The 23,348-nt window shown below is 40.4% G+C and overlaps 1 protein-coding gene across 1 annotated transcript in view; it reads left to right on the forward strand.

The window, feature by feature from the left end:
- The window catches only part of GTF3C3 (general transcription factor IIIC subunit 3), a 701,049-nt gene that overhangs the window by 671,735 nt on the left and 5,966 nt on the right, over positions 1-23,348 (forward strand). The gene's annotated exons all lie outside the window — the stretch shown is intronic.

Consider the following 23,348-nt stretch of genomic DNA (forward strand, 5'->3'; position numbering starts at 1 on the left):
AACAGAAAATGTTGACAAATTCTGAATGTTCTGAGAATAAGGAAATGCAGGATTTATTGCATGCAGCTGAACAAGTGGGAAAGCATACTTTGCAATGCTTGGTTAAAGGAGCAGACTCTGCCTGATCATGTTAAAGCAAAATTTTTGGATGCTCCATTACAACATGATGCTTTGTTTGGTGTTAAGGCAGAAGAGGTGTTAAAGAAAATGGAGGATAAAGCTAAATCTATGCAGACAGTAAAGGATTTCTTACAGGTACAGCCACCTAGATTTAGCAGGAACTGGCCTTCTAAGAATTGGTCCTTTCCCGTGTCAGACAGGCCACAAAGAGGCAGATACAGACACCCTAGAGGCAGACAGCCCCAGGGCTCATACAAGCCCAAACAGTGGGGTGCTTCTACCTCCAAAAGCGGAGAAGACAAATCACAGCCATTTAGAAAACAGTCCCAATGACTTCCCTCTGCCAATGCCAAGCATTTATCTTTTGGCAGCACCCTTAGGGGGAAAGCTAGCACTTTTTTTCACAAAATTGGCACATGATCACCCAGGACAAATGGGTCTTAAATATAGTCTCTCAGGGCTACAGGTTCCACTTTCACACCCTTCCAAAGGCAAAAGGTATGCCAGATCCGCCACACAATCAATGAGCAGAGGCACAAAAACAAGTTTCATCTCTCATAGACATGAGGGCTATTCAGCCAGTGCCACAACAAGAGCAGGGACAAGGATTTTACTCAAGACCTTTCTTAGTACCAAGAAAGGACAAAGCATGGAGACCAATTCTGGACCTGTCTATTCGAAATACTTTTCTGGACGTTCCGAAATTCAAAATGTTGACTCTGCAGCAGCTTCTGCCCATGCTGGGGAAGAAGGCTTGGCTTGTAACTTTGGACCTCAAAGAGGCATATCTGCATGTCCCAATCAGACCATCTTGCAGAAGATACCTCAGATTCATAGCTGGCTCAATGCATTACCAATTCTCTGCACTGCTGTTTGGCTTATCTACTGCACCCAGGGTCTTCACAAAATGGCTGGCACCAGTAATTGCTTTTTGCAGACAAAGAGGAATACAAATATATCCCTACTTGGACGACTGCCTTGTTCAAGCAGAGACCAAAGACATTCTACTAAAGCATCTGGCATTTGTAAAAAGATTACTAATTGGCCTAGGGTACACAGTAAATGAAAAGAAATCAAAACTAGTACCCTCTCAATAGATAATATTCCTGGGTGGAAGCTTAAATGCACCTGCCCAGATGGCTTATCTCACGCTAGACAAACAAAGGCAACTGACTTCTTACTTCGAAAACATGGCAACAAAGACCCACTTATCTGCAAGAAAAAATCTGCAGGCTCTGGGCTACATGGTATCCTGCATTCTGCTAATTCCATATGCAAGAATGCATATGAGGTAACTACAATGGTATCTAAAAAGTGTTTGGACTCAACATTGCCACAGCCTGGAGTCATTAATTTCACTCATTCCCTGCCTGCAACAGGAGTTTCGATGGTGGGCACAGGCCTGTCACCACAACAAGGGACAGGCATTCACTTTACCCACAGCCAGGCAAACACTAACAACAGATGTATCAGATTATGCCTGGGGGGCCCACGTGGCAGGAAAATGTATTCAGGACACATGGCCCGCAAGCCAAAGGCATCTTCACATCAATCAAAAAGAGATGCTAGCTGTACAAAATGCCCTGACAGCCTTCAAAGACCTACTTCATCCAGGACAGCTGCTGATAAAGACGGACAACACCACAGTCATGTGGTACATAAACAAGCAGGGGGGCACACATTCCTACCCCTTCTGCAGACGACCATGATTTTGTGGAACACAGCATTGACTTACCAAGTACACCTGCAAGCACAATTCCTGCCAGGAAAAACAAATGCTCTGGCAGACGAACTAAGCAGAAACCTCATGGATCCTCATGAGTGGAAACTAGATCCACAAATCTTCAACATGATAACAAGGAAATAGGGATGCCCAGACATAGATCTTTTTGCCTCCCCTCACAACTGCCAACTTCAGAGATTCTGTACAAGGACTTATCACAAACAAGCTTGGAAAGTGGATGCTTTGTCATTCAGCTGGAACAACCTTACAGTATATGCCTTTCCTCCACTGCCTCTCCTCCCCAAGGTACTCCTAAAGGTCAGACAAGAGAAGCCACAAATGATCCTGACTACCCCGGATTGGCCACGCCAACACTGGTACCCACGCCTAAGGAGCTTGTCTCAAGGCCCAGCCTGGACATTGCCTCATTTACTGACCCAACAAAACAATCAGATCCTGCACAGCCAACTCGGAACCCTAAATCTAGCTGCATGGTGGATAGTGTAACCATTCAGAATACACCTCTCTCTAAAGCGGTTATGGATGCTATTTTGGAGGCCAGGAGGCCCAGCACCAGAAAATCTTATGCAGAAAAATGGAAGAGATTCTGTGCTTGGAACCAGGCACAAGGAATTGACATGCTTGTTCCAAATATTCCTCAGATTTTACAATGTCTTACTGAGATGCTGGACAAAGGCCTATCCTTCTCATCAATTAAGATCCATGCCTCTGCCATTTCAGGTCATTACAATACGGACCCACCTATTTTTTCACATCCATTGCTTGGGCAGTACCTCAGGGGGCCAAAAATATAAGACCTCCAAGGAGAGCATCAATACCTGCATGGGACCTCAATTTTGTCTTGGAAAAACTCACACTGCCTCCTTTTGAGCCAGCCAGTACAGCTGAGATAAAATTCTTATCATGGAAAACAGCTCTGCTCCTAGCAATAACTTCAGCAAGAAGAGTCTCAGAGTTACAGGCATTAATGGCTGTGGAACCTTTTATTATCTTCCATCCGGACAGGGTTTCTCTAAGGACAAACCCAACATTTATGCCTAAGGTAGTGTCCAGTGTGGCTCTTAACCAAACCATTCATTTGCCAACTTTTTTATCCAAACCCACAGAATAAAGGGGAGAGACTTCTGCATTCTTTGGACATACACAGACAGCTATGCTTCTACTTGGACAAAACTAAAGCTTTCAGAAAAACTGAGCAACTTTTAGTGGCATATGCTGCAGGATCACAAGGAAAGGCCATCTCAAAGAAGACTATTTCAAAATGGATAGGACACTGCATTCGTTTCTGCTATTCACAACATGGCAAATCAGTGCCTAAGGGCATTAAACCACATTCTACCAGGGCAGCAGCCACCTCAGCAGCCTTCCTCAGGGGAGTACCAACCAAGGATATTTTGGAGGCTGCAACTTGGACTTCAGTGCACACTTTTACTAAGCACTACCACTTACCTCTTTACTCTAAATCCAGAGCAGGCTTTGCCACTGCAGTTCTGCAGGGCCTTATAGCCACTCCTAATTCTATTTAGACCCAGCCGCCCAACCTCAGCTTTGGGATTCAACCCAAGTGTAATGACTGCAACAGTGAAACACAATGAACATAGTACAGTTGTGTACCTACCATAAATGTAGATGTTCAAATGTATTCACTGTTGCAGTCCAGGTTACCCACCCACCACCCCCCTTTCTTTGCTGGAACTTATCTGTACTCCTCTATTCTGTACAATCTATGTGGTGTATATATTTGTAGATGAAGGTATTGTTTATTTTAGTGCATGCTTTTATAAGCAATGTTTTTAGCCTACCCTTTTGGGGGCACCTGACATCTGGGGCAAGAAAAACTGAAGAAAATGGCGTCTGCTGCATCTTTTATACCCCTGGCGCACTGACGTCAGGGAAGAGGCGACAGCAACCGACGCAAGACCAGGACTTTGGAATTCAGGCCGACTGCGGGTAGCCTGCCAGCAGGATAACCCAAGTGTAATGACTGCAACACTGAATACACCCAAACATCTACATTTATGGTAGGTACACAACTGTACTTTTCTTGCTATGTAATGTCTCCTTTCTTCTGATAGAAGGGTTTGGAATGTCAGACGATCAGACTCATTCTGAGGTTACACGAGAGTAGTGATAGATTATGTGAGGTAGGGGCATAGCCGGCTTTAGGCACCAGCGAACCCTGCGGTCTCTGGAGGACCCTGTTCCTGGGGGAGCCCTCAACCACAGCAAGATGTTCTTCGTATTTCACTGCTGCAGTCATCACATTTGGGTTATCCCTGCCAGGGTAGCCCTCGGCCGACCCGAATACCAGAGGCTTAGTATTTCTGCGTCTGTTGCGGTCACTTCAGGACTGACGTCAGGTCGTCAGTAGTATAAAGTAAGGCAGATGCCATTACATCAGTCTTTCTTGCTGTGGAGCCCGAAGAAGAAGCGGTTCACACGAGTGCCAGTCGGCTGCTACCTGAGTTTTGTCTTCCGAATTGAAGCTGAAGTCTTCTAAAACTAAGTACCCCGTTGGGGATGCTTTTTTCTTGCACTAACCGATGTCAGAAAAAGTTAACAATTGTCTTGCCTGTGGAAAGCAAATAACACACCAAGACTTTCATTCTTACTGCGTCACTTGCTTAGGCCCAGACCTTGACTTCCCCGGCTGTCGCTTCTGTGCTTTGTTCAACACCAGAACTATACATCGTCGGACCCTTATTGTAGCTAGATATCCTCGCTTACAGTCCTCAAATTCCGATATGGCTTCAGTAAGCCATCTGACAGCAGATCTTCCAAAAAAACATAAAGATAAAGACAGAGACAGACCGCACAGGTCCAAACCTACCGATGATACTTCCGTTAAGCTAGTCATCAGTTCTCCGTCCTCAGTGAGACACTTTCACAGCCCCTGATGCCAACTTCTGTGGATTCGCGGGCCGCTACCGAGACCCTTTCGGAATCCGGTATGCCACAAAACTCTTCTTTGAAAAAGGATCTTGCAGTTGTCTCTCCCTTGGATGGGTCAGAAGATGCTGAGCAGGCACCGACTTCCGAGGAAGTCCTTCACACTACTGATTCTTGACACAAACCGATGACTTTCGCATCTACCATTCTTTCAAAAAACACCAAGTTTCTTAGGCCCAGGGTATGAACCACACCCAAGAAACCAACGACCCAAACTCAGGCACCTGCTGCCTTGCCTCAGTCTCAAATGCTTAAAATGGTGGAAGACTTTATCATGCTGGTCAGGGGAAGCCAAGCTACCCCTTCCAAAAGAAAAAGAGATTTGTCCCCTGTAGTTTTGTCTGAACAGGAGTCTGATGACCCTGATGCATCTGATTATGAAGACATGCAACCCCCCTCTGCTTATGAGGATTCTGATGCAGAGGATTCCATTCCTTCAGCTTTCTCCCCCAGAGGATTTTTCCTTTGGGGAAACCCTTCATACCTTGTAGATGAAGTACATAGCTGACTTTGGTAATCTGGGAACTCAAATTGGTACGTACCTGGCTTTTGTTAAATTGGCATAACTGGCTGGTACATACCAGAGTTATTGGCTTGGAATAGCATAGTAGGCACATACCTGACAGGTTTGGCGTGGAAGGACAGTAAATAAAAACTCAGTGTATTACTAAACTTAAATCTGTAGTTCTTATAATGAAAGTAAACTAAAAATAGTATTTAACATAAAACATGAAACACATAGTAAGATACAAATATGTAGTTTAATGTAAACCTGCAGTGTCAGTAGAGAAATTAAGAGATTATGTAACACCATTAAAATTGATTTAATAGTGAAAATAGCAGTAAAGCTTGGCATTGGAATCCACAATCTGTATGCATTCTGAAGTAAACAAATCCTTAAAGTGTCTCTTAAATGTTTTCACCATTGGCACAAATAATAACATACAATGAAATGAATTTCAGAAGTAAGGAATATGAAAGGAGAAAGAATTTTACCCAGAGTGCTTCAGGTCAGGCTGACAAGCAAAAAACAGTGAGTGTGGTACAACAGGTAGTATAATTTCCTTTGATACAGGAGGCTGTGGGTTATATTCCCCTGACTACCAACACACCAAACAAACTTATTAGAAGTTTCAGGCTGTTACCTTTTTTCAATGCAAATGTAAACAACAAGCCATTACCCTTTCAAATAGCAATCACATGTTATGGGTAACCAGTCAACACTCAGAATTCATTCATAAAAAAATCATCGAAATCCATAAACTGTGTACTTATACATTTATAAAAATACAGTCATGACATAAAGTTAAAAACATAATTAATATACAAATTAATTACAAAATCACATAATCACTTTTTCAGACTCATTTGTTTCTTTTTAAGTAATGGTTTTATGTTGAAGGAAAAATTCAAATTTGGTATTCTCTCAGCATTGTAATGATCCAGTTATATTCTGCAGTCTCTGTTTCGAGCACAATATATATCCCCTCTTATATCAGGCATAATTCGCTGCATGACTCTAAATTTAAACGTATGTTGCACACCCATTTCTTCCACATTTTGCAAGAGAGCTGTAAGCAACATTACGATTAATGTCAAAAAAATGCTCTGACATTTTCCTTCAGCTTCCTATTTTACACTTTTCTATATAAAAACTGGGACAAGCATTACAAACTAATTGCTAAACTGTATTTTCAGTGTGCAGGTGGCAAAGCAACTAAATTTATATATTTTATTGCTCACCAAATGTATAAAATCAACATGACTTAAATGCATTTACAAAAGGAACAGCTACAAAGGTAAGTACCCTCCATTTTACTATTTATACTAGTTTTTTTGAATACAAGTTTTTCATAACATAATTATTGTTTAAGCTTTTACATTTCTTACAGGCAAACTCGTTTGTTTACCTACTCCTCTTTTAATTTCTGGCACAGCATTTAATATTATCCAATTATGTTTGATAATATCCATAACCTCACTACTATTTGAGTTATATTGTATTAGATATTGTATTTTACATGTAGACCTGTGAGGAGTTGAGGAATCTGCTTCTCCTATTATATGAAAAATAAGGTCTCTCTCTGGCTTGTCTCCCTAGTAGCATATTCTAATGCTTCAGTTAAAATATAGTCTTCATATGCACTTTCTTTAAACTCTTTCTTCGTCTTCCTCATTTGTGTAATAAAAGTTTCTTCATCTGTAATTAGCCTACTAACTCTTAAAAATGACTTTTAACTATGCCCCTATACACATACCTCAGATTCATAGTCTATGTAAATATCTATTCACTTGTACTTCTTTTTTAAATATTGTAGTGGATATTTATTTCCTTCTTTTTTGATTAGTATATCTAAAAAATCACTTCTGTTCATGAGAAGTTCAATTTAAAATTCAAAAGGCTTGTGGTTTCACCCAAAAATCACACAAATTATTTTAAACTTCAGCACTTTTCCAAATAAAAGCTATCATCTACAAATTTTTATAAAATATAGCACTCTCTGTATATGCTACCAACGTAACATAAATGTATTTCTTGTACCACTCACTAAGCGCTATGTTAGCATATGTGTTCAGTGCAATAGTACCCATTGTCACCCCTGAAATTTGATAGTACAGCTGCTCCTCAAACATAAACACATTGCTATCCAAAACTATTTCTAATAGAAGACATATTATTTCAGGGTTTCTCCCTGTAAGCACACTATTTTCACAAAGATGTTCCCTAACCTCTTGAACTCCATATTGATTTGGTATTATGCTGAACAAAGAATTAATATCAAATGTTACTAACATAAACTCTTTCTCTTCTGTATTTTTAAACCAATCCTATAATCTCCTCAAAAATTCATTCATATCCCTTATAAAACCTTTAACATATTTTAAATGTATGTATAATAATAATAATAATAATAATAATAATAAATACAAGGAGATTGGTTCAGTTACCCATCCTTTTCCTGGCACAGTAGGTCATATGGGGGATGTAACAGATATTTATGGATGTTAGGGAAACCATGCCAAATCAGCACCATTACGTGTGCAACATGCAAAAACATGCAAATATGTATAGAATTCTAGAAAGATATAATTTTGAGCGTATTAAAAATTCTGTCAGTCTCACTAAATAATTTTTTTATAGCTTTTAAATAAACTTTCCTATTCATTGCTACTACTATCACTGCACCTTTATCGGCTTGATTAATTATAATTTCTGGGTCATTATGTAACTATATGACTAATACTCCTTTTAGATAAATTATAATACCTGAAAGCATTTGGTTCATCATATAATTTACATGTCTGTTTTTCACATATATTTTGAAACACAGTTATAACAGGCACAAACACAATTGAGCATCTACAGGGTTGACTTGCATTCACAGCGTTATTTTGAAACGAGTTTTAAGTTCAAATTCCTTGTAAATATCTTTAGCTCAGATGTAGCTTCAATGTATTATTACAAAAAGATATAAACGGAAGACCTTTATTTAAAAGTAGTACATCTGAGTCAGTCAACTGATTGATAAATTCACTGCTGCTGAAGTTCTCTTTACCTTTTGTGATTGAACAACTGCACATCTGTGGGCTGAAGTATTTTGATGTTCGTGTTTCACTGTTGCAGTCATTACACTTGGGGTTATCCTGCTGGCAGGTGACCCGCAATCAGCCCGAGTTCCAAAGTCTTGGTCCGGCGTCGGTTGCTGTCTCCTCTTCCCTGACATCAGTGCGCCAGGGGTATAAAAGTTGTAACCGACGCCATTTTCTTCAGTCTTTCTTGCTGCGCGGTGCCCAAAGCAAAAGCAGTTCGCAAGTGCTGGTCGGCCGACTCCTGAGATTTTCAAAATTGAGTTTCAGAACCGAAGTCTTCAATAAAGCTAAGTACCCCGTTGGGGAAACTTTTTCTTGCTCCAGACCGATGTCAGTAAAAGTTATTAATTGTATTTCTTGTGGGAAGCAAATACCTCATAAGGACTTTCACTCTTACTGTATTCCTTGCCTAGGCCCTGACCACGACGTTACTAGTTGTCAGTTTTGTGCTAGATTCAGTAAACGCACTATTAAACATCGGTTTGATTTTGCTTTACATTATTTTGGCCGAAGGTTTAATTACATAATGCTGTCAGAACAACCGACGACCAGAATTTATAAAAAACGCAAAGACAAAGAAAAGGACAGGCATCCGAGGTCCAAAACCGACGACAAAGTTACATCTGAGTCAGTCAACGGATTGATAAATTCACTGCTGCTGAAGTTCTCTTTACCTTTTGTGATTGAACAACTGCACATCTGTGGGCTGAAGTATTTTGTTCTTTTGTCTCTTCCTCTGTTTCTTTGCTTCCTCCTTGCGAAGGGTCCCTTCTCCTGTTTCTCTGGTAGAGTTAATTTGATATAGTTCTGTAGTGACTGAAAATTTTCATTTGATTGGAAACTGTCTGATAAATCACTTACTGTTTAGTGGTCTCTTTCTGTGGCCCTTCACTACTAATTCTCAGCTTCTCCTCATGGTAAACCGCTACACACCCACCAGTTCTTATTGGTTAATCCTGAACCTGATTTTCTTTATGTGAAGCAGGCACTTCAGTAATGTCTAAGTCATACAGGAGTTACCAGGTTGTCTTGTTGGAACCTTTTTCATAACGTCTCTTGGCCATGAAAAAATGTTGCCTTTTTTTTAAATCATTTACATCCCTAGTCAGCTTTCACTTCTTAGCCTGTTCCAGTCATTGTTCAAAAACAGTTATTTATTCAAACATCTCATTATAAAAAGAATGCTTCTCCTGGAAGCAAGACATAAGTTACAGTCTTAATTTCCAGTGACACAATTTCAGTAAGCAACTCCTTTTCAGTATCCATGAAAAACTGTACATTAATATCATGTAATCAGCGCTTACTTTAAAATTAAACTCTTGCTATTTTCTAAACAATACTGGGTAGATGTTACCATATGTTGGCATTTTTAAAATCCTCAAACCTCGAGGTACCACTCCTACCTCCAAATAAGCCTGGAAACGTGAGCGTTGGCATTGGTGACACGTATAAGACTGAACCTTCTTCTCTAATAAACCCACCTGCCTCAAAAAAATCTTTACATTGTTCATTTTCCACTCTTACTTGCACTGAATGATTCACCATGTCCCTCAAAAGTGGGTTGAAGTAGACCACCAGCAGTTCATTTAAACATCCATTTGTACTCCTACTCATACTCGTGCCTGGCTGCGTATCAAGAGTGATTTTTTGAGACACCTTCTGAGTGTGTTGTCCTTTGGTTGAGATGTCAGACTGAGGTGCCTTATGCTTATATTGGTGGTAGGCTCAGTTGGATGTAAAAGATCCCATAGTAACTATCGAAAAAATAGGGAAATGTCCATGATTCCCGCACTAAATTTCTCATAGTACTATAAATATTACCTTGGGTCTCCATTGAAGAGGCCACTAGTCTGATGGAACTAACCTGGTGAAGAAATGAAATTTAAATAAAAATAAAAACATGAAGATGGCTAGGAAGGCATCACCAGCTCCATAGCATAAGAGGGATAGACAACACTCATGGCAAGTTAAGTCAGTGCATACTATGATGTAGAGAGACAAAATGGGTGCAGCAACTTGCTATTGTTAGAAGATGCCCCCTCACATTTTGCATTAACTGAAAAAGGTCCATGTCTGCATAATCCAGTGCTAGGGAGGCACCATTACACTAGAGTAAACACAAAGAAACAAGTGCACGTACAATCGCAGACAAGTTATCAACTGCAATTAGGCAAGGATGGCTAAGGTAAAAAGAACATTCATCACCAGCTGACATTTACTCATTTGATAACAGCCAGACACCAAACCTAGGATGTAAACTGAAGTCTGTTTTCACCACAGGTAATAATGTAAGAAGAGCTAGGAGCAGTGGAAGGCTTGTATGTTGCATTAATGGTCATCACCTCTGTCTTGTTGAGGTGGAGTCATAAATATTTAACCTTTAACCAAATGGATGACATTCAGGCTGTCTTGTAGGATGGTCAGGGCAGACCACGCATTCCTGAATGAATGAGATGTACAAGTGGGTGTCATCTACGTAACAGTGGAGCCTCAAGACACAGCATTGAATGATATCAGGCAGTGGAAGATGAGCCACAGTAAATGTCCACACATTGTAGTAGTACCGCATGCGTGATCCTTGTTGAAACATTTGGATGAAAAATGAAGCAGAACGGCAATAACCAATAGTGTGTTAAGTGGTCCATATTTGGTAATCATTTTCAGGGAGGATGTGACAATCCCAAAAATACTTGGACCTAGAATATCTTTAACCAACCTGTGTGGTACCCTTTTTTGTGGATAGCAGTGTTGATCACCTAAACAAATTTTAAACAGTCAGTGATCAAGTTGAAGTCCCAAGTTAGAGCTACTTACGGACTGTAATCCTAAGGTTGAAATGAATTAAAACTTCAGTTTTGGTGAGCTAACACTGTGACATCAAGAAGGTCTGACAGTTCTTGCTAAAATATATTTTGGTTACTGGGAAAATGGTAAAAGAGTATGAGCTGGAGTTTATTCCTGCCTCAGATATATTGGAATGAGTTGGTGTACCCACCAGAAATTTGACTTGGATGAATAGCATATTTAAAGCACAATGCTACTTGTCCTCTGAATAGAGCAGTGGGCAACAAAGGCCAGAAAGTCATCAAAACTTGAGGTCAAATTTAGAATACAGGCAGGTCTTAAGGTGTAGTGGCCAGGGCTGCACCATGCAGTAGGTCAGATATGGTAGCACTTTGTTGTTTCATGTAGATCTGGCATTTGTGTAAAGAGCCCTGAAGAGGGTCATCAAACTGCAAGCCTTGATTCTGACTCAGGTTATTAACTAGGCTTCAATAATGTCCCTTTAGGGCAGTTAGCCTAGTATTCACTTAGAGTGGGTTTGGTAATGGTTGAGGTCTTCACCTCATAAAGCATGACTGTGATGGCTAAGTGATTCGTTGGTAACTCATGCAAGTAGGGAAAATCTCTGCCATGGAGAGATGCAAACCCACTGTAGTGCAGTGATATCCACACCAAAGTGCTACCCTCCTGCTCAAGTAAGCCAGTGACATTAGTGCAGCACTTTACCTCCATCCTGTATTTCTACAGAATACAAGGCCTCTTATTATGAGACCTGAGGTGGTGCTATGACTGCTGTGTGTTCCCTTGTCATAAAACTAGCCTGTTTTATTTAGAATAAAACACTGCAGTAAATTCAACAGAAGTAGTGCAGTGCATACATGAAGTGCTGCTTAGGGTTTGTAGCCTGGTACATCCCTGAATTTTTGGTTTGGCTTAGCAGACTAGTAATGCTAGTTTACTAATTCAGTGATACAGACCGATGAGGAACTCACAACTGGTTTCAGTTTGTAAACCGCTAGTTGCACACCATGTGCCTGCCATAACATTCTGGTGATTTAAAAACAAACTGAAAAGAAATGGCCAGTGACCACACACCCACGTAAATCAAACACTTGCTTATTAAAGTAAAAAAACACAAATGTTTAAGCGCTTTCATTTTGTAAAACAAAACATCAGACAATTCATTTAAATCATGAATTCCTTTACATAACTTTTCAAATCACATGCTTCTAACTCATTCACTGCCTTAAAGAAGTATAAAGAAATACATTATATAAAACGTTTAAATACAAATGCCAGTATTTCTTTAACCAGCATAATACATATAAATGCATTTACATATAATATATGTACCTGGCATAAAAATAAGTATTTAGTAATGAAATAAACATCAATAAATGTGATTTTTTTTTTTAAACCTATAAAAAGTCTTGCGAGTCCTGTACCTGCATGCAACCTCTATTGTAGATTCTTCATCTGGCAGTGTCCCTTAATTTCAGCAACGGAACTATACTAATACACTCATTAAGACCTGGCCAAACAGAAGAATTAAGTTCGAGCTACCAGCATAGTTCTCTTGTTTCTAGCTAAATAGGCCAATGACCACCCCTCTCCTTTTGTGATACCCTTTCTATAACAATAAATTTAAAATAATGTTCTGGGAAATCCATAATATGTTTCATCATTTTTCCAAAATAAAAGGATTTACATAATTGACATAAGGCCAAGTAAACTAGACCCCCTAGTATTGCAATTGTATTTTCCTTTCATTTAGCAGAGAACATAAGCACTCCGGAGGCTGCTCTGACACTTATTGAAAAAATAAATTGCACCACAAGAGATGCGTAGTTTAGTTAACTCTAGAGTGGGGAAATGAGGCAGTTGTAATTAGTAGTTTGTCTGTATAAGCAGTCTTTGAGAGGTAGATATGTTAGTTAACAGAAAATGTGAATTTGCAATGATATCCAGTTTACAGTGAAGTGACATGTTTCAAAAAAGGTAGAGACTGCCAAAAGATTAGGATATTAGGTTAAACAGCATCTTACAATGGAGAAGCTTGCTTGGTTTCTGCTGCCCTTACACCTTCTGAAAAAAAACACTAGTATTGTTCCTTGCACTGCTTGCAAGTCCAGCAGAGATGCACATCACTGCGCTGGTGCTGAAGAACATATGTGTGTTTCTAATAATGAGCTCATCCAGGTGATGTTTGTGAATGTTGCATATACAGGAAGCAGTGAAGAAGCTAGTACAGTATTTATGATGATCAGGGAACCTCCATCACTGGTCATTTGTTCCGCAACACCAGGGCAAGAGCAGTCTGTAGAGCTGCTCTCATTCAGGCAGCCATGAGGGATATTTCATACCCATGCTGACATGACATTAATAAGGGCATATTTAACCCCATCACTGGCTAGGAGATATGACACATATCGTAGTGGGACTGACTGCTTCTGCTTGATTTGAATGCATACTGTAGAGTACCCAAAGTGAAGGATGTCACACACGCTTGGTAAGCAGACATCCTCCCTTGGGCTGTTTTTCCATTAACACCTTTCCTCTAAGGGATTGTACAATTGGATGGCACCCTCCAGCCCTTTCTCCCTGCTCAGGAAAGGCACATCCATCTTCCACATGTCAGTTCCACTAGGCAGCCGAGCCCCTAACTGAACTGTGGTCACTTGGGTTGCATTCTGGGCTTCATCCCTCCCTGTCAACATAAATAACTTAAAGCAACTTATTTTACTTAACAACAGTGGTGGCATGGACTGCATACTTTGTAACTACCTATGAACCGTTAAGCCACTTCGATGTCAAGAGAGCAACAAGAGTAGTAGATTGAGGTTTGCTTCTTAGTAGAGGTAAGACCGTGCTGCTTTTAGCCTTTTATGACCTACAAACTTCATATCTGAAGAGATGATATTCATAGCTGATATTCTAGAGGTCATTGTTTTTTTTGATCAGGTTCTTGTTGCGCATTCACAACTGATCAAACTCATTTTGATTGTAGTTTATATGTGACACGCAGGCTCTTTAAAGTCACTGTTTGTGCAAGAGCTGTGTGCACTGTATTGCAGAGTCCCCCCACCATTGTGAGGTTAGTGTATATAAGAGGGAGTCACCCCCCCCCCCCACCCGGGACGCAGGAAAACTTACTGTCCTTTAAAAGCGCTTTGTATCAGTTTGTACTGGGAGTGGTTAGGTGAGCTGTTTTCTTTATCACATGTGACTGAGCAACTGGTTCTCAAATGACTATTGCTTGATTATAAGGGAAGCTGTTAATTTGCTAGATGACTCTTAAAGCACACAAGCAGGTGGATTCATGAACCCTTTTATGGGCCATTTCTTAGGTGCTTCATGAAAGAGGAGCATAAAAAAAACAGTTTGTAAGTGCTGAAGTTGATGTGGTGCCTGTATCTCTGGAGAGGGTGCGGCATGTTCAGTGATGGCTTTGGGCTTTCTTCATTTTCGTTTAACATAAAAGGTCCTGTTTCAGTGCTTCAGAGTTTTTTAATTTGCATGGAGATGAGTCAAGGTGATGATTGTAGTATTACTCCTTTAACTAGCTGTGGACCAGTGATCACCAGTCTGCATTGTTAATCTTTACTTCATTAACTGAGCTGTCCCTAATAAATAAAAGATCTGGGTAGTACCTGTGTCCAAATCTGAACAAAACTGTCTGTGACGAAATGTGTACATTTATGTAACTGTTGACCTTTTTAGCAAAAGAACTAAGAAAGTGATGAAGCAGCATCTGATTTTGACTGCATTATCTGCTGTGACCTGCTTGCTCGCCCCTGTAATACCTGTTCAGGCTATAGTATTCAGTTTGCTTAAATATGCTTCAGATATTTTGTTCTTTTGTATGATGGGAGTGGACATTATGACAGTGTGTTCTTTGCATACTCAATGACATTTATTAATTGTATTTATCAGGAATATCTAGCTAAGCAAAACCAGTTTACTTTGGTGGCTGGAGAAAAAAACTCCAGACAATGAATGTTAGTATTATAAATAGTGCAAAATCAGTTAACATAAATGCACTTTACCAAAAATTTGTAAATATCTGCTCTGATTTACCTTAAAAGCAATCACACATGTCCACCCATCCATTCTCAACCCTTTTCCCATTTTTGCACATGGGGTTGGGGTGTCACTTGCAACAGTGACAATCATGTCGAGCCAAGGTTTACACTGCCGGGTGGCTAGCTCTACAGCAGTAATTCATCCGTACTACTCACTCGCACACACAGTCATTCCTAGGGGCAGTCTTAGTGTCCAATCCACCCGATGCATGTCTTTGGAGTGTGGGAGGAAACCGGAGCACCTGGAGGAAACCCAATTGACTGCAGGGAGGACATGCATACTCCGCCCAGAAGGCACCCCAGCCAAGAATCAAACCAGAGAACCTGTTGCTGTGAGGCTTACACGTTACCAGAATAAAATATCAAAGCAAGTTGGGGGCAGAAATGGAATGCAGTTTAATATAAGGAGTAATGTACAGAATTGATGAAAATAACTGATCAGTATTTTAATAAACCCGGTAAATATCTACAGTTTATGTATTATTGTAGAGCTTCTTGACTCGCAGTTTTATAAATGCTACGCACATACGAAATCAGTGCTGTAGTTTTACATTTTATATTGACACGTCAAGCTATGATAGTTATATTAGATATTAGTAATTTTTATGTCATTCTGTTACTGACTTGTTGATCTTGCATTAGGATTCCCTCTGATCTCTTTCTCAGGAGTCCTTTAATGTAGCTCTTCCAGATTTTCAAGCTCAGTCTTCTGGAAGGTATTTAAAGATCGTGCCAATACATGCTTTGGCATTCCTTCACCACTCTGGAGGGAAACACTCAGCTGTATACCTCCATTTCTTTCTTTCCACTTAAGCAGTCATCCTAAGCTACATTATCATAGTTCCCACATTTAATTCAGAAACATAAACCTTTTAAATCTTCTATTGGTTTAACTCACAAAGTAGGAGCCACTTTTGACAAGAACAGGAGCAGTGTCAAGGGTTGTAGAGATGCTGAGAGTGTCCTCTTTGGACAAGTTGTGGTCTCCTGGAATGAGAAAAGTAGTTGGTGCTATAGCTTTGCGACCTTATGATGATTAAGGTGCTCACCTTCTCAGTGGCACAGTTACACATAGTGGTACTTCAGTAGGCAGTCAGCAACTGCAAAATCACTTTTCTCTTCTTGATCTGCTTATAGTTTTGGATCTCTGCTGCCACTCCCTGGAATTTTAAATAGAAATGTGTCCTACATAATTGGAGGAGGGTTTCAGTTTTACTGAGTCATCATGGAGCACATTTCCTGACTGGACACTTTTTTGTTGGTCTGGTGTGCTCATTTAATGTGAGCTGGTCCAGGGGGAGGTGGAACAGCCATAAGTAGGTGTTATACATCAGCCTTTCTAGAGCTAGGAGCAGTTGTTCTTGCACTGCAGACAGAGAAGAGTCTGCAGAAACTGTTCTGGTGAAAACAGATGAATGGTTTGTTATCTAAACAAGTGTTTGAGGATACTTATTCCTAGATGTTCTTCTGGGAAGCATTATGAGTCTGGCAGTCAGTCATCGTATGAGGCATTCTGGAAGAAGAGAACAACATATTATATTCTCTGAAAATGCAGTTCAGGTTCTGTCGTGGAGCTGTATCTTTGGCTGATGTGTGTGTAGAAAGACTTCATGGTATGGGTAACCTTAGAACTTGATCCTGTTATCACAAAAGAAAATGATTTTGCCTTCTCGTCTCTCTAAGTGAAGGAGTGGACTGTAAAATCTTTCTTTCTGGGCTGATGTGTATGTTTATGTATGCCTTTCTACCATTTTCTTAATTTCTTGCCTACTTTTAGTTTTAAAATATAAGGTCCGAGCATATCTATGTTGTTTCCTGGTTTTGCAGGAGAGCTCCATTTCATGAACTTCATCATTTCCTCTGATTCTGTCCCAGATGATGGATATTCCCGCTGGCTATCAGGATGAGCACATCCATTGTAGGATTTGACTCCTTTAATAAACTCCCTTTTTCTTCTGAACCTTCAAGAGGTATTATCAGAAGTGGCGGTGATTGTAAGAAGCCTTCCGATAAACATAATCTTTCTATGAAATGATATGGTCCTTCATCTGGATTGATAAAAATATCCTATCCATGTGCAATCATTGAACATTTGGGCCTTTTTGATAACTGTTTGTATCCATTTGGATTTGGCATCAGTTATTCCTGCATTGTGATCTTATTGAGGGTAGAACTGCGGTTTATTATATTAGCTTAGTTGACTGGTACTTGATGGGTATTCAGCTTTCTGATGAAGAGCTCTTTTCTTAGAACTTTTTATTCATTTATTTGTTCAAATAGGGGGGTTGACTGGAAAGGTTGGAAACAGCCTTGGGGATCTCCAAGACCACTTTTCAGCCACATCCTCATTACGTACAAGAATATATCAAATATAAAATGTGTCGCAGCAGAATAAATCTTTAAAAACACTGGAGTTGCCTATTCTAAACATATATGTGTTTTGGTTATAGAAACACAGTGCAGTAATGACTCAAAACAGGTCAGATTTTGACATAACAGAAAACATTTTACTTTAGTTCAGTAATTAGTGTCTCAGGTAAATTGAAACAGTCTCTAGTTTGTAAAAGAACCTTATGTAAGCATAATCTGTTTATCTTTCTAACATATAAAGTAACCTAACACTTAAACTTCTTGGTTGGCATACATGACTCGTCCCCACTTTGAACTTGCAGGCTCTACAGATCTGGAGTTAATTTCCCAGAATACTTTAGTAATAATGACCATCACCTCCTCCAGGTGGCATTGGAGTTCCAGACAATTTGTTCTTTTGTTTTTCCCTCAAATATTTTTTTATTTTCAATTAAAATAACATTTACATAATATTTTTAAATATCATTTTAAGATATATACAATATTTACAATAGCCTGACTTTCATTTGTATATACTGTATGATATTAAATATAGAATTAACAGTTATCAGCGATACAATATTGATTATTGCAGAGTGTCCAACAAAGATATAACTTTCTTCCAAGGATTATTTACCAGTGGCCTGGGATAGATTCGTGGCTCTTTGATTTTTATTTCCATCGATGCAGTTTTCTTCAGTAAAGTGTAGAATTCTTCCAAGGTCAGGGGTGTATTTGAATTCCACCTTCTGGTTACGCATTTCCTAGATATAGCAAGTATTGTCCATAACAAATGCATATTTGTCTTATTCAGGTAGGGACCGTCATTTACATTTAGTATAATCAATACTTTAGTTAAGGTAAAGGATTCATTAAATAAAGCTTGTAAAAATTATTGATTCCAATATGATTTAATTTTATTACATTCATAACAAAGGGGCAGCCACGGTGGTGCAGTGGTTAGCATTGTTGCCTCACAGCAAGAGGTTCTCCGGTTCGATCCTCGGCTGGGGTGCCTTCTGTGCGGAGTCTGCATGTCCTCCCTGTGGTCGCATGGGTTTTCTCCGGGTGCTCCGGTTTCCTCCCACATCCCAAAGATATGCTGCAGGTGGACTGGACACTCTAAATTGGCCCAAGGTGTGAGTGCATGTGTGTGTGTGTGTGTGTGTGCGCCTTCTGTGGAAGGTTGGTCGCCGGGTTGGCAACTCGACATTGTAAAACTCCACTGCCAATCATGAGTGGACAGGTGATCCGCTGTGGCGACCACTAACCGGGAAAAAGCTGAAAGAAGAAGACATTCATAAAAAATATGAATCCAGTCTGCTTTATTTGACTTTTCACACCTCCAGCAAAAACCATTTGTAGTAGTACTGATCAAACCATTTGTAGTAGTACTGATCAAACCATTTGTAGTAGTACTGATCAAACCATTTGTAGTAGTACTGATCTTTTTAATTCTGTCTGGTGTTAAAAATGCTCTATGTAAGTATTTCCAGTTAAATATTTTCCAGTACTGTGTGTTAGAGGTGTAATTAACTGATAGTAAGATGTTAGTTTTAATTTCTTCTGTTAACTGCAATGACTGACCTTTTGTTAAGAACTGCCAGTATGATGGTTTGGGAATTGTTTTATATGTTATTAACTCTTTATATTGATTTGAAATGGAATTTTTCTTTTCACAGCTGTTATATATAAATTCATACAGAAAAATTATTAGATTTGGAATATCTTTAAATGAGGAATTATTAATTAATCTGCATAAATCGTGAGTGTACATTAGAATGCTTTGTAAGGTTCATAGGTAGGTACTAGGCTATCAGCCCTGGGGCCTATACAAGCCCAGCCAAAAAGGTACCCTGGCTTTTGCCACCCAAAAAAATTATTTTCCTGTGCCACTGTCGAGCAGAACTACAGATGTGATCCCCGGGGTGAATTTCCTATTTCCATCCAATCATCAAGATTTTTCTTGAAGAGTGCTAATGAGGAGCTTTGTTTGATATAGATAGGTAGTTTATTTCAGAGTATGGGAAGTCTCTGGGACAGGAATCTATCCCTCCGGCATGTTCTGTTTATTGTGGTGACAAGGTTTAGGTCCCTAGCGCGTGTAGCTTGGAGGGATTGGGATTTCTTTAAGTGGAGCATGTCCAACAGCTCTGGGTTTGACATAGCTTTGTATGTTAGGCAGAGATCAGCTCTGAGTAGGTGATATGCGACGGAGTAAAGCTGGAGTTTTTTGAGACGGTCTGCGTAGGGCATCTGTTTGAGGCTGGTAATCCTCTTTGTGAGGTATTTCTGTGGCCTTTCCAGTTGTTGTAGATGTCTTGTGAGGTACATACCAAAAGAGGCGTTGTACTCTATAATGGGTCTAATGAGTGATGAGTAGAGGGGAACAATGACCTCTTTTTTTCTGAATGAGAAACCTTTTGTGATGAGGTGTGCCACGTAGAAGGATTTCCTGACTACTGTGGCGATGTGATTATCAAAGGAGAGACTACTGTCCACCTTTGTCCCAAGGTCTCTTATCACACTTTCAGTGTTAAGTATACTACCGCCTATGTTGTAGTTCATGGGTACAGAGTTTTTACCAAAGGGGATGACAATGCACTTTTTGGCATTGAGCTTGAGGCCATGGCTTTGACACCAGGCATCTGTCTCAGTGAGGCCCTTTTGTAGGATGTCCACAGCATTAGGAGTTTTGATTATGGCTCCTAGTTTGCAGTCATCTGCGAACTTCGTTAGCCAAAGACCTTCTGTGTTAGCCTGTACTTCAGAGAAGTAGATACCAAACAGGAGAGGACCCAGGACTGAACCCTGTGGTGCCCCACTTGTCACTGGTCTGAAGTCAGATTTGGAGTCTGCTACTTTCACAATGTGGGTTTTGTCAGTGAGCCAGTTGGCAACCCATCTTGTGACATAGGGATTTATACCTAGTTTAGTGAGTTTATCTATAATTCCAGAGTGGGGGATGGTGTCGAAAGCCTTGGCAAGATCTAGATAGGCTGTGTGAACCATCTTACCCTTGTCTACGGCTTTGGTGACTGCTTCAAGGAAGTCTATCAGGTTTAGGAGACGTGATCTGCCATTTACAAACCCGAAATCCAGAATTTGGAGATTACCAATGTCTTTGTTTACAAGTTTCATGATGATACGTTCCATGGCCTTGCAGACCAGGCTCGTCAGGCTAATTGGGCGGTAGTTCCCGGGGTCTGTGGTGGCTCTCCCCTTGTGGAGTGGGATAACTGTTGCTGTGCGCCATTCATCAGGCACAAAGCCTGAGGTGAGGCTATGACTGAACATGGTACTTAGGTGGGGTGCCAGTTCGTTCTGTATTTCATGTAGAACGCAGCCAGGGATGTTGTCTGGTCCCATGGATGCTGTGTTCTTTTGGAGAGTGTGTTTTTTACCTGTACAGCCATGATTACATGAACTTTGCATTCTTCCGGTATAGAGATGGGCTCTTTAGGGGTGAGAGGGGGGCAAAGTTAGCACTGAACCTATCTGCCAGGATGTTGGCAATATCAGTTGGGTCTGTATATTTAGTGCCATTGTGCTGTAACTCAGAGCAGATCTGAGTGTTGCCATTGAGATTCCTGACATAGCTATAGAATGCTTTGTGATTGTCTTTAGAATCAGTGGCAATTTTGTTTTCATAACTAGCTTTGGAGGATTTTATCAGGGATCGCAGCTTCTTACTGAGGCTGACCAGGCAGCTCCTCCACTTATGGGATTTTACTCTCTTTTGCAACAGTTTCTTCCTTCTGTTGTACAGTTTGTTTATGGCAGGAGACCACCAGATTGGCTTCCTTTTTTTGGAGGATAGCGTCTTTGTTCTGTTTGGGATAGCACGATCCATGCACTCATGTAAGTGCTTATAAAATGCAATTGTGTAGGATTCAGTAGTCATAACTGTATTGTCCATCTGCATGGGTGTCATGAAGTTCACCACCACTGTCTTAAGCATGAAGTTGGCTTTGGAGAAATTTTTTACCATGGTTTCCTTAATGGGGGGTGGGGCAGGATGTAGATATCTAGGGTAATTAGCTTATTGTCGGATCGGACCAATGAGGCGTTGACTTCAGGTGTTGAACACCGGTCACTCATGTTGATAATGACTAGATCTAGGATATTGTTGCCCCTGGTGGGGGTGTGGATAAGTTGATCCAGGGCATTGGAGTTTATGAATTCCAGAAAGCGTTGAGCGAAGGAGTTGGTACATGAGTAGTTTTCCCATTTAATGGTGGGGTAGTTGAAATCACCCATTATTAGGGTGTTTGGTTGAACCCTAATATTTTCCAGTACATCAAGAAAAGAGGAGTGGGAATCCTGGGGCATGGTGGGTGATCTGTAGCAAGCTGCAATTTGGATTGCAGTTTTGCCCAGAGTTAGTTGAACTTGGATAACCTTGGCTGCATTATGCTGAGCAACTAGCCTGGAGGTGTGGATATCCTTAATGAATATGGATACACCTCTGTCTTTGATGTTCCAGTCCAGGTTACATGGCTGAAAAGTGTGGTATGCGTTATAGCCTGGTAGTGCAGGGGTGCTTTCTGGAGCCTTGAACCAGGTCTCAGTCACTGCACAGATATCGATGCTCTCCATTTTAAGGAGAGTCTCGAGTGAGTGCATTTTGAGATTTAGACTTCTAGCATTGAGTAGCATCACCCTCAGTTTTTGCTTGCCTGTTCCTGTTACGGTGGTGAATTTGTCATTTGAACCTTGCCTAAAAAAGGCACTATAGGTGCGGCAGGAACCTTAGCCAGTATCTGGAATCCCAGGGGTGACAGGTGCAGGCCATCTCTGGCAAAGCATCGTTGTCGGTCGACCATGTCATCCCAGGCAGAGAGATACTGGACCCCTTTGGAATGACACGAGAAGCTTAGCCAATTGTTGAAGTCAATCATTTTGTCCTTGTACTGCGGCATCATTCTGGGTGATGGCAGAATGCTACTCAGGGCTAGGGTCATACCTGCCTGGGCTACAAGATTGGAGAGCTCTTTCATGTCTCTTTTCATGTAGACAAGGGAGATACATCTCAGGTTGTTCACACCAACATGGACAATGACAGAGTCATATTTGTACTTGTTGTGGAGTGACCTGAGTGCGCGGGTTATGTGGCGGATCCTGGCACCCGACAGGCAGCTGACAGTAACCTTCTTCTTGTTTAGCCTGGTGAGTGGGACATCAGTGTGCCTGACTATAGAGTCACTTATGACTAGTGTGTTGGGTACGTTGTTTTGCCTTATTGGCTGTGGTTGAGTGGCACACTGAGTCTGCGGGCTATGTGTCATTTGGGTTGTGTTGGGGGGTGGAGGTTGCTTGCATTTCTGCTTTGGAGGTCTCTGTTGCTTGAGCAGATTATTATTGAGAACCTCCATAAATGTTTTTGTGTTTCTATGTGTGGATTTTGGTGGTGTAGATTTAGTGAGACTATGTGATGAGTGTGTGTGGTGCGGTGCCAGTCCTGTGTTGGAATATTGTAAGCGGTTTTTATCATATGTATATCTAAAACATTTAATTCATTTACACATTGAAACCGACATAAGAATCCATTTTGTTCCCAGGAGGTTATTGTTTCCCTATATATTTTGTGAGGAAATTTCTTAGTGATGGTAAATGGGGTTAAAAGTTCAAACCAAAGTTTTAGATCTATGTTTGCATTGATAAGTTTCCTAAAGGAATTGATGTAATGATTAATCAGTGTTGTTTTAGAAGGTTTTGTTATATTATAT

The sequence above is a fragment of the Protopterus annectens genome, chromosome 2.part0 (genome assembly GCF_019279795.1).
Source record: "Protopterus annectens isolate FY-2018-M chromosome 2.part0, PAN1.0, whole genome shotgun sequence".
In the NCBI taxonomy this organism is placed as follows: domain Eukaryota; kingdom Metazoa; phylum Chordata; order Ceratodontiformes; family Protopteridae; genus Protopterus; species Protopterus annectens.